Source organism: Haliaeetus albicilla, chromosome 2 (assembly GCF_947461875.1).
Source record: "Haliaeetus albicilla chromosome 2, bHalAlb1.1, whole genome shotgun sequence".
In the NCBI taxonomy this organism is placed as follows: domain Eukaryota; kingdom Metazoa; phylum Chordata; class Aves; order Accipitriformes; family Accipitridae; genus Haliaeetus; species Haliaeetus albicilla.
The window spans coordinates 20,270,918-20,283,800 of record NC_091484.1 but is presented as its reverse complement, the minus strand read 5'-3'; the positions used below and the strand labels follow the sequence as shown (position 1 = coordinate 20,283,800).

Sequence of the window (12,883 nt, the reverse complement as noted above, 5' to 3'; positions counted from 1 at the left end):
TTTGTATATGCACATACCTGTATGACTTCAAATTAAAGTGATTATTTAACCCAGCAGTTTCTTACATGTCCACTATTAGTTTAGGTTGAAAATGATTTAACTTAAATCCTTTTCTAATAAATTTAAAGCAATCCAAAATAAATTGGCACCATCTCCAAATGATATATGAATAATAATAAAAATAACACACAGCTTTTATGAGTTGTGGGGTTTATTTCTTTTTTTCTTTATGAGCCATCTCTGAAGAAGGCTGAATTCTCCACACACCCTGCGAAGTGAAATGATCCAGCAGGTCAGCAGAATAAAATTTGAGCATCCAGGTCTTCTAAACCCAAGACAGCAGCTGCTTGTCAGCCCGACTGCCTTCACAATCATGTTCAAACAGAATTTAGCACCAACAATCTATGTAATATTAAAAGAATATGCTTTCATTTAGGTCCATGCAATTCCACATGAATAAACCATCTAGATTTCTTTTTCAATTTTTATTTTACACTACCAGTGTTTTTTTGGTGTTTGGGGATTTCAGTATTTACAATGGTTTTCATAGCTGATGGTGCTAAACTGAACAAATTTTATCTCAAGCCTTGAGACTGAAGGAAAGCATCAGTGAAGCTAACAGAGCAGGAGATCAAGGATAAAATTGCCAAGATACAAAAGACTAAAGCAGTAAATTTCAGCAACAGCTGGAAGCCCAAGGGGCTAAGAAGCTCCCCTTACTGAAGCTTCTACTTTTTTTTTTTTTAAAGGACAATTTAAAATACCATGTTAAGAGCTGACTTGGGTTTACAAAGGTCAGCCCTCGAATGGTAGTTCTTTTGTTCAAAACTCTTACCAAATAGCACATGCTGGGATGCCAAAGGGACCAGCAGCAGGTCCCATCTTGTTTCGTTAATGATCTCGGGGAAGGAGGTAGGCAGCATGATAATGAAATGTGTAGATTATAAGAAACCAAGATGAGCTACAAATACTGGAGAGGAGAAAAAAATATTGCTCTAGGACTAAGAGATTAACAAGGCTGAGAGAAGATAAAAGGAGATACCGCTTGAAATATATCGTGGAAATAATTTTAGACACAGATACTTGCTGAGGAAAGCCCTGCAGAAGTAGCATGGTGGGGAAAGCTGTTAAAGACGTGCATTTGCAATGAAATACCCCATGTAGCTCAATGCAGTGTAGAAGCCACTGCAGAGCTTACAGTTAATACTGTTCCTGACTATATAGCTTTGTTGAGATCATACCTGGAGCCGTTTACAGCTCTGTACTACATAAAAAGATACTGGAGAATATCTTACTTTCCCACCATAATCAAGGAGAAGAGTTTGCAAGAATTGTGAAACTGGTTTCTGCATGCTCTTACAAAAGCTGGACACGCACATGTTTCTTGGATGAGAAACAGCAAAAAGGTGGTATGATTATGGTCAGCTTTTTGTACTTGAAGAGAATAGCCACAGATTTTCTAGAGACCAAGAGGCACTAACCTGTGCATTAGCATTGCCCACTAAGTTGCACACTTAAGACATGGTACACTGCCACTGCACAGTGCCCTCAACTTCAATACGTTTCAGGACTGGCTAGAGGACATCTAAGAAGCATAACAGTACAGAAATTAAGGAAGGGAGGTTTACAAAAATATTGGGGCGGGTGGGAAACCTTAATGAAAAGGCTGTAATATCCTAATGCATCTTTTCCTTTATTAGGCTGAAAACATAACATGTTAAAAATTAAAATGTAATTATAAAATTATAACGTAAAAAAAATTTAAGCCATAAAATAGTGCCCAAGATACTGCTTTCAAAACCTGTTACATACATGACATTGACTTCTTACAAATAACCCCTGTGTCTACTTCTACACATTGCCACGCCAAAATGGGCAATGTGAATGGTTACTTTCAAACTCATGAAACACAGTGGATCCACTAAACCTAATGCGCTAACTGTAATTATGGGCTGGCAGAACTGAAGTAATATAGCAGGATTTCCCTCAATTTCACACAGCTTTGCCCAACAGCACTATACACAGCTATAGGGAACCTGGAATACTTCTGCATGGATCAAAGAACTACCACATGAGTAAACTGTGGGAGAGGTGAGCTGACAGGTGACGTACAGACTGAAGCTATTTTTATTGTGTAACTACAAAATGGGAGGCAGTATGAAAACATGGCTTGCAATAATCAGCCTTCCCACCTCTACCTTGTATTTTTTCAGCACGAAGTATTTATTAGTCATCTAGGAGAACAACAGTAATTTCACATTGATCTAACTGGCACATGCTATATCATACTAGGTGAGATGATTAACATCAGAGAGGTTTATCATCAGTATATTCTGACAAGCTTAGGCAGATCCTAAGAAATTCAGGGTATAAAATTAAAAATTCTGTAGATTAAGGCTCCTTTACCTCATTGCATCAGGACAAAAAGCTTCTTTCCATCTTCATATCCCCTATTATGAAGTTCTCAATGTTTCATGTTATAGATCATCCAAAAATCCTACCAGAATAATACCTGAGCATACACTTAGACAAATGTATATTAAAAGGTTTATGTCTCTATTTATCAACACCGTTAGGAACTGGGAAGCTGCTTTTGGGAATAATTGTGATAAATTTTAACTCCTCTGCAGCAGGCAACCCCAGGAGTTTTTGGAGGTAAGTTTTCAAAACAGAGTTAAAATATATGATTAACTTAATATCCTGATTAGTAACATTAGATTGCATATATCTGAGGTGAAAACCAGAATCCACCTTCAGTCACTTAAATCCCTCAAATTGTTTTGTGTATTTGTCAATCAGAGCACATTAGCACCCTCATGAAAGCAGCTTCTATAAACAGACACAGAGTACCTCAGTCGTATTAATTTGCCTCTTGAAAAGCATGACTTAATGCATACACATCATTGAGTCACAGAAAGTTCATTTGCAGATCAAAATGTATTTTTGAGTCTTGAAAACTGAGAGTTCAAAGAAAATCAGTTACAGTGACGGAAGCACCAAAGACAGCTAAAAACCCCCAACTTTCCTGGAATTATTATTCATGCAGTTAGAGGGAAAAAAAAAAACCCCAAACAAACAAAACCCCCAAAATATTTAAAGGGAGGGATGATATTTGAGCATGATGGCAGAAGGGAGGAGAAAGGATCATTTTCTGTAGTCATAAATTGTTCACACTAAGCATGAGAGTGTAAGGTTTAAAGATGTTCAGGTTAAAGAATTAGGCAATGGAAGAAACTACCCAGGGAGGTGGCTGAGTCAAGAGTGAGAGAGGTTTGCAAAGACAGGGTAGATGAAATCCTAGTGGGGATTAGTAAAAAGGAAGATACACAGGCTTTGAACTGGATGACCTAAAGGATCTTCTCCAATCCTATCATTTATGCTGTTATGATTCATCCTAAGGAGAACATTTTGGACTCTCATGAATTACTGGCCGAGTTTCCTGGATACTATTGTACATTAGTCTACTCTGAAGCATGCATAAAACTAAGTCAAAGTTGGCTATGAAGTATTTGATCTACAGTATTCGACAGTCCCCAGTCTCTTTTTCATACAGTGACTCAGAAAAAGGGCTGTTATAACAAAACAACAAAAGTTATTTTGAGTTCAGATTAAGTTAGAGAAGGGAGGCACCACTTTCTTCAGCTTTTCCCACCTAAAAGAAAAGAGGAAAAAACCACCCCATCTCATGGCCTGATGGTTAATATTGCTATTTCTAGACCTGACATAAACCAGCCTTAGAACAAAGTACAGCTTTAAAGTAACTGTTTTTCATAAAATTTTGGATCCTAAACTAAATGTTCCAAGTGACCAAAGCTAATAACTCTTTTTACTTTTTTGTTAACAAAAGATGACAAATTTTTCCCAGCACCTTCAAGTCACATTTCTGAAAATCACGATAATTTTCTTTTTAAGAACTCCATCTATTCACTGATACTGCTTGAGGAAATATATCCTTTTTCTTAGCATAAAATCTTTATTCCATGGACACAACCCAAAAGATTTTTCAGAAAGCTTAAGAAAGTGACAATATCTCGCTTATCCCAGGCAAACTGGCACAGTAGAGCTTGGAGTGCAAAAGGGGTTAGTGCAAAATCATCAACTTTAATGTGGTGCAGAAGATTTATCATGATGGACAAGCTACAAACTCTTCTACACTAACGGGAGAAACTGGACTTGATCAATATTCTATATCACTTTTTATGGAACAATAAACTGAGAGTGAGCCTTACCATTGCCTCCCAGTCATCAGTGAGTCACACACATAATTTAAAAATTATCAGAGTTTTGTATCTGAAAGGGGAGCAATGGCAGCTGAATGAGTGGGAAACATGGACTGACTCATTCATTAAAGAGTTGTGTAAAACAAATAAATTTGTTTTTTATTTAGGAAGTAGTGTGACTGATAGAAAGGACTTCATTCAGTGAACTTTTCTTTGTCCTAAGGGACCATACACATCACAGGATGGATAATGTGAAACAACAACAATTTCCATCACTCTTAAATACACGCCCTACTAAGTGCAACTAACATGACCAAGTCCAACCTGTATGAAGCTATCAACAGTTAAGTTTCTAAACAGCCACAAAACAGCAGGGGTAGAAGTGGCAGCTCTTACCTTGAGGACAGCAGGGTCTATTCCCACAAAACTTAAAAAACCTTGCTAAAAATCTTCCTTTTGTCATTCAGACTTAATAGTGACATGTAATAGCAGTGTAACACAGTGAAGATAACAAGGAGGTAATGACAAGGGTAGCATTTATCAAGTGTCCATGTATTTTTCTTTTTTTTTTTTAATTAACTTTCAAACACCTTACAAAGTTCTTGTACCTTCATGCCCCCAGGCAGCAGCCCTCAATGGAGACTGCAGATGTGGGCTTGTGGCAACTCAGGCCGACTGTGAAAAAGGACACAGTAGGAAAAGTTACAGTGTCCCTTCCAAGGCAATTTCTTCATTTTGTTTCTTTGTTTTCCGAAGTACAGCAACTAAATATCCCTATCATTAATTTTATCCTGACAATTGGTAACTTATGCTGTGCTTGTTTTGTATAATGCTGTTGTCTTCAACCTTAATTACATTATATGGTGCACACACACAAATATACGTACCCATACACATCCCTACTACAAAATCTTCTGCTGAGAACCCCAACACCTGAAAGCATTAGAGCTGCCACCAATGGGTCCAAGGCATGAACAACTAGACTGAATTACTGCCCATCTGTTTTGGGTAAGGTAAGGAGGTGTGCACCAGTCCACAGTTCCTGGGATTATCAAGCACTCAAGCTGTAAATGGTAGAGTTCAGACTCCTACATTTATAATGTTGCAAAGTTTCTATGCTTTCTTTAGGTCTTTCTTCTGCTTTGTATTTGGAAAATGTGCAAGACATATGAAATGTTTCTAATATGAAGTTACTAAATTTGAACATCGGGAAAAACATCCAGTGACATGACCAATAATTCCCAAGGCGCACAGCTGCTTCTTCTAATGATCTCCCCCCCCCCCCATATATACACACACACCCCTATACACACATATATACACACTGCTGGAATAAATATGTTCTGTAAGAAACAAGGAGCTGCCGAAACACCAAATCTAGCTTACATTTATAGATATCAAGAAGAGAAGAACAAGAAGATTGAGATGCTGATTAGTTTGAAGCAATGTAGAACTCTGTAAGCAGCACTCTAAGCTCTGTTCCAGAACAAAAACCCCAAAAAACCAAAACAAACAAACAAACAAAATTCCAAAAATTATTACAGAGCAAACTGAATATGCTTGCAGGAAGACAAGCTGCTTAAAAAGCAGTTACCTATCTGAAATGAAGTCATTGATCATTACTGCGGGAAATGTAAATTCAATGAAGCCAAAATTTTGGATGAAAAATGCCTATTTTCTCCAAATACCTGACTTATCACAATCACCTATCAAATCCTGGACATTTTTCTAGGAAAGTTTGCAAATTTTTTGAGACATGGTTGTTTTCATTTAGAGATGATCACAAGAAGTCATCACAAATGACACATTTTAGCTGGAACAGATATTTCCTGTCAGGAATTAAATCCCTAAAAATGAGTTTGCTTTTCAGTGGCCAAACCTCCCTTCTTTCTAATTAGCTATCAGCCTTTGTTAGGGCATTAAATTAATTCAGTGGCTTCTATGGCAAATACATACAACGCAAATCTAAAACTTGACTAATCATGGCCACACAAATGTCAATGCTTCAATTTATTCTTCATCATGCTTATATCTTCCCATTCACTGAGACCCAAAATCCTACTAAGCTTTTCAGAACTGTTGGCTCTTGAATAATTTGCTGTCAGAAAAAAAAAAAAAAAATCAGGGCCATGTACACTGAGATTAGAGAGATAATAATACATTAAAAACAGGGTCTCTTTTGCATAAGTCTTATATAAGACATAAGTCTTTGCTTTTTCCTGGGGAGAAGTAATGCCATAGTAATCAGTCTTTTGCCTGCTTGATTGGCTGTGCTGTTTTTTTGTCTTCCCAGACAGACAGACCGACCAGCCAGCTGACTATTAACAAATCCTTTATCTTCCCAGATGAGTGATCACCATGACAGATAGGCAAAACTCCAGGGGTAAATTAGCTTTAGGGCAAGATTTTCCACCATTTTCATATGAATGGCAGCGAATCCTACTCCTGGAGACAGCCCCCCAGTGTCTGCCTGCAGGAAGATCTAAGATCCTTCACTGATATGATACACATATATATATATATTACAGTCAATTTCTACTCATTATAGGTTGGTTGCAACTCATAATCAACACCTGAAGACCTACAACCTCCCTGTTAGTATAACTTCAAACATTCCTCATCTACCTATGCAAACTTTAGCTAATACTGAGCAAACTTTTCAGCTGAAATGATTTTCCTTAGAAAACTGCAAATGCAGGTCAAACAAACCATCAGTCAAATTTCTGCTGAATTTGTCAGATCAATTTGTTTAAAAAAGGTAATTACAGCATTTTTTATATTTTCAAAATCTTTTGAATTTTCATTTCACCCTGAAGTATTGCAAATAAACTTCCTTGAACATAATGTGTTTGGGTTTGTTTTTTTTTTTTTTTTTAAAAAACACACTTAAGTTAGCAGATACAAAGTCTAAGCGAAATATTTCATTTGAGGAGAAAACGAGAAACCTGAATCAATCATTGGAGGTTGTCCCAAAATAACAAATTTTCTAATTTTTTTGCTTCAAGTCAGAAACTTAAAAAAACCCCAGTTATTCACAGTCCTCTACTCTTGTTAAGAGTGTACCTGTATCTTAAGTCAAAATAGTGCAGTTATCCTTTTAATATGCATGATACAATTGTCAGAATGAAGCTTTCAACAAATTTAGCTACAATATCTATACGCAAAGTACATGCAGCTTTATTCAACACCAGCTTCAGTAAAACATAGAATAAAAGGTATGTTAGGTCTATAGGGGAAAAAACCCACCTTTTTATAAGTTAGTCTGTATCAGACTTGCATTTGGGGCCTGTGCTGTACTTCTTGTGCAAGTTTAACTTGTATGGCCACAAAACAACTTAGTATCTTCATACAAAAACATCAGTTCCTCCAGTAGAGATTTCCAACATTTTCTTTATAGCCTACAGTATGTATAAGCCCATGGCTCCTCAGTACCAGAAAGATAGTACAAAATAGAAGAAATTCTGAAAGGAACAGCATAAATAATTGTGTGATTTTGTGGAAAACAGAAAAGACAAGAGGGAGCAAAATAAAATAGCTAAAGGCAAAGCAAGATTAGGAATTGTTTAGTGCTACAAAGAGATTTGAAAGAGGATCAAGAAGATGAAGTCAAGGAAAGGAATATTCAAGGCTGCTTTAATGACGTGTATTCTCCCAAGGCAAGTGGTGGAAGCCACATGGCTTATGACATTTGCAAATTAGTACCACAATGAAGACAACAATCTGGTGGTGTCAGGGAGATGGTGAAGCTGATATAACAAGAGTTTTCCATTTCTAACTCCTATTATCATACAACCAATCTGAGGTACTACAAATTCCTAAGTGTTCTGTAATATTCACCAAAACATCAGCTTTTGCTTACCATCAAGTATTCAGCAACTGAATACTCTTCCGTATGTTGCTCCTTTTAACAAGGGAACATTACAGTGCAAATGATACAATCATATTCGAGATTTCCATGGTTTCTTCTGGAAATAACATACAACAGGATTTTACCATTTGATGTCATTTTTCCTTTGGAGTCTTGTGGGAAAAAGACATTGGTAGAGAGGCAGGTTTGAGGAAAAATGTGTTTAAAAAAAACAAAGGAAAAAGAATACTTGTGTAATACTTTCCAATCTTGAATGTCACACATTCCTTTTAAGCTACACTATATGAGAAAAATGCTGTGAGTTTTTTTCCAAATGCAATCTTTTGATAAGTCTCAGTGTTGGCTTAAAAGCAAAAGAACAAAATAAAAAGAGTCTGTATTAAAGTAACAGATGAAATTTCTTCTAAATGGACACTTAACTCCTTTCTATTGCTCACCAAAAATCTGTATCTGCTTTTTTGTCGTTGTTGTTTTGGTTTTTTTGGGTCTCCCCCCCAGGCTAAAATCTTATCTTTGCAAATGCAAAGGATGATTTTCGGGGGTAGAAAGGTAATGTAATAGCAGTTCATATTTTTTCTCTGATATATATTCTACACTGTCTTAATATCTCACTGTACCAAAGACCTGTAATGTAATTCTCCTTATTTCCACTGCTTTTCCACTGGTATCAGTCTTTTTTCATACAGATGGAAGTAGAGTCACCCCCTGCTACACCCCCTGGATAATATTTTCAGGCATATCTTGGCCATAGTAGCTATAATGGCAATTTCAGCACTCACAGCAAAAATTGTAAAGCTACTCAGATTTGATGATCCAATTAAGGATTCCTTAAGGCCTGGGCATTTCTGAACAACCACTAGAAATTTCAGGGCCCTCCAATCTCACACCAAAATCAGCAGAACAAGAAGGAGGGCAGTACTTCACAAGACTGAGCCTTTTAGTGAGACAAGGGGAGTCAAAAGAATATCATTAGACATAATAAAGGGGGATGAAAGATGATGTTTAGCGCTTACATTGTTGAAATTAGCTGTGGCAGACAGTTCCTGATAAGAAGCAGGAGCTGGCCCCAAGAGCCAGCCAAGACTGGTCTTGTGGCTTGGGTAAATACCAAGAAACCACTGAGCCTGTGCAAGAAAAAAGGTTATTAGCGGTGACGAAGAGGAGTCATCTATCTTCTCTGCGACCACCAGATGACCACCATAAAGAGGCACTGCGCAAGCGCAGTTGAGAGGAGACTATGGAAATGACCTCTCGGAGCTAATTTTTATATGAAGCGGGGATAGGTCATGCATATTTATAGATGTATTGTGAATATGTAACACTTGACTGTATAAACTTGAGGCGAACTGCCAAGTCGGGCGCGCACGACTTTGGTGGGACTACCCCTGTGCTGCCCAGCGCTGAATGAACATACCTACTTTACAATCTCACTGATTGTGGAGTCTGTTTTCCGCACGTCATTAGCACCTCCAGGAAGGGCAGTAGAAGCCAACACACCCGCATCTAAGGCTTGGAATGATGAAAGTAACCATTTTAAATGTATTATGGATTTTCTCATGGGCTCAGGAAGCAATAAAAACTAAGTATAGTCAGACTGCATGAGAGCAATACAACTTTCATAATTTTCTGTGACTTTAGGGAAAACATGCTGAACTTTTATAGACAGCCAATTCAGTATTACAAATTTTCAAGAAACATCACTGCTATGGGATTCCCACAAAAAAATGCACGTTATGTTGAAATTACTGTCTTCTGCAAGGACACTGCTCAAAATAATTTTGCGTCATATAAATGGGTTGAGTTTAATTACAGTGCAACACAACTAACTGTCCTAGATCACTGGCTTCTCATTGAACTGGATACCAATGATGCTAGGAAGAACAAACGATTTCATTATGGTGGTAATGTAATGTTAAGATTATTTCCTCATTGACTAATAAGGTAAGTGCCCAAACAAAGCTAAGAAAGCTAAGACAAACATGCTAAATCAGAAAAAAACCCCAAAGATCCAATAAGGTAAACAATTTCCAGAAAATACACTGAAATACAGTGAGAAGGAGATCTTTTGTTGTGCAGTGCTTCAGTTTATCAATCACTTTGCAGTTCTTTCCAACTTTGGAAGAAGTTTAAACAACTTCAGTGGCTTGGTACATTTAGAAACAAAATGGTAAATCCCAACATAGTTAAAGAGTATGCCAGAAATATTTAAAAAAAAGATCCTTGATTTAAGGTCAGGTACTGTAAACACTTCCTGTGATTTATGCATAAGTAATTCCACTGAAATTAAGGAGTCCTACAGGAATTCTCAAACATGTAAATGCTTGCAGAAGTAGAGCCTAATTTTCATGCTATATGTTTTTTTAGGCTGCTAACTGATTTTTTATTCTGATAAGTAGTATAATATTATCAATTAAATATTATTAATTAAGGCAAACAAATGATCTCTCTTCAAGTATGAAAGTCAGGTTTCCCAGATTCAGCAGTTGTATCTATATAGCAGAGAAAGAGCTGCCTTTGGAGCCGTTTTACCTCCACAGTCTGCCTCTTGTCCACCTGAAACAGCCTAAAGACAGTTTAGTCATGCTTGAAAGCAACCTACCTGACAGAGGAACCTCACAGGCTACTTTATACCTCAATTCAATTTAATGCTGTTCTTCACTACTTGATGCACGCAAGGTCCACAAACCTGTGCCTGAAGACATCATCTAGGCCACCATCACCTGTCCTTATTTATGTAAGCAGTAACATATGCCTCGCCAAGAAGGTGGACATCCAGGTTTTCACAAGCCACCTTGAAGCCAGTGAAAGTTCTCCTCAACAACATAAATCTGCTCCTGCTTAACGTATAGGACAGAGCTTTAAGACTCAGGCTTACTAGGTCAGAGAGTAGCCAAGTACTCATGCATGATACTTAATCAGCTCCAATTCCAGTTCAGAAAACTGTCTTCAATCACTTAAGCATACGATCAATTGAGATCTGGAACTGAACGCACCATGTATGTGTTCAAGTTGGGTGCATGCACAAGCACTGTCTTAACAAGGAATCTAAGTACAGCCTTAAATGCTTTCCTAAATAATGCCCCAGAATTCTCTAATGCTACAACATGTTATTTCAACCTATACTCCAAAAGTGGTGATATCAATGCATTTATGTATGTATTTCAATATTATTTCAAATTTAAATTTGCTAGAGTATGATTTTGGAAAAATCTTTGAAACGTGAAAGTGGTTTTGTGTATAATTTTCTCCTTTTCTCTTCCTCTCTCCCTCCTTGCTTTTGCTAATGATCTCTGAAAGTCTGGTATAAAACAATTATGGTGAAACAGAAAATAAAATAAAAAAATATATACATTCATATTCTGAATGAAATATAAAATGCTAATGAACAATGCTCATCTAGTAACAAAAAGAAAATGAGTTCTGGGGTTTTTTTTAATTTTTTGCATTTTGCTGTGCACAGGACTTGCAAGTAATGTTGGTATGTGGGAGGTTTTAGGTCCAAAAAGAATCTGGTGACATCACCCAAGGAAATACCTAAATCATATATTACATTTAACTCAATACAATTTTGTTTAAAACTTTCTTAGGAAACAGATACTTTTCTGTCTCCAAAGTGTTCTCAAAGGAGTCTCTGCTTTTACACATGGCATTTCTGATCTCTCACTGCAGGAGAGCTTTACATCAAAGTTCACACAGAGCTCCAAAAGCTCCATTGGAGCCCCTCAAGGTGATAGTTTGGGCAAAAATGTAAAGAGAGATATGTTATTGAGAGAGATTCTGTTGCAGCAAAAGTGAAATCTAAATACAGTAGATGGAGATCTATCAAAATGTAGACATAGTCCCACTGTGCCTGACCATTATCTGCTTCTGCTAGGATCTTGCAACAAGCTGGATGCTATTCTTCTCTCCCAATGCATTTGCAGTTTAGAAGCCTTGTTGCTGTAATCAGGGATTTTGTTGGAAGAAAGGCAACATACATCACATGTAAGATGTTTTGGAAGGAGCTGTGAATTAAGGTCTAGATAATTTTTGCTTTTAACCCTTACTTGGAATGGTAAGAGTGTTTTCCAATCTGTCATCCATGAAGTCATGGGTCTGCAGCCCATGAAATCACATTGAACAAGAAAATAAACATCACCCTTGCAATACTTTCAGCTAAAGGTGCAAAGATATGATCATCTGCAGGAAATGGGCCAGCAGAAATACACGATTGTGAAAGTATGAAAACCACTCATTCAATGGTGTGTGAAGATGAAAAGCAGAGGATCAAATTGCAGTTTTACCAGTATTCTTTTAAACTACAAATGATGAAAAAGAAAACAGTAAAACATATGAACAACAACAACAACGTGTAACGAAGTTTCAAATACAGTATTTAAAGTAACACCTACTCTTCTCTCATGCCTTTTGGAAGGCAGTAAAACAGAAGCACTTTTCAGATAGGTCCGGGTATTAGCCACTCATTCCAGGCTCTTCCAGAAAAGACAGAAATATATAAGGATAATGATAAAGTCTGAATACAGTTGGAAACGAATAATTTATTTTTGTGAGATCTTTCTGTGTCGTTTTGACAGACTGAGCTCTGGATTGCACTTGATGACATACTGAGCTCTACAGTTGGACTCAATGATCTTAAAGGTCTTTTCCAACCTAAATGTTTCTATGATTCTATGATTAGTGCAATCTGTCTAAAACTTTGGGTGGAGACTTCTGTAAATCTGAATAAATAATTTTAATTAACTTAATTAGCTGACGGAAATAACACAAGGCTCTACCATATCTTCCCTAAAGGCAT

At 37.0% G+C, this 12,883-nt stretch overlaps 1 protein-coding gene across 2 annotated transcripts in view; it reads right to left on the bottom strand.

Annotated features, from left to right (window-relative positions):
• Positions 1–12,883, bottom strand: part of BBS9 (Bardet-Biedl syndrome 9) — a 334,638-nt gene that overhangs the window by 1,372 nt on the left and 320,383 nt on the right. The window lies entirely within an intron of this gene.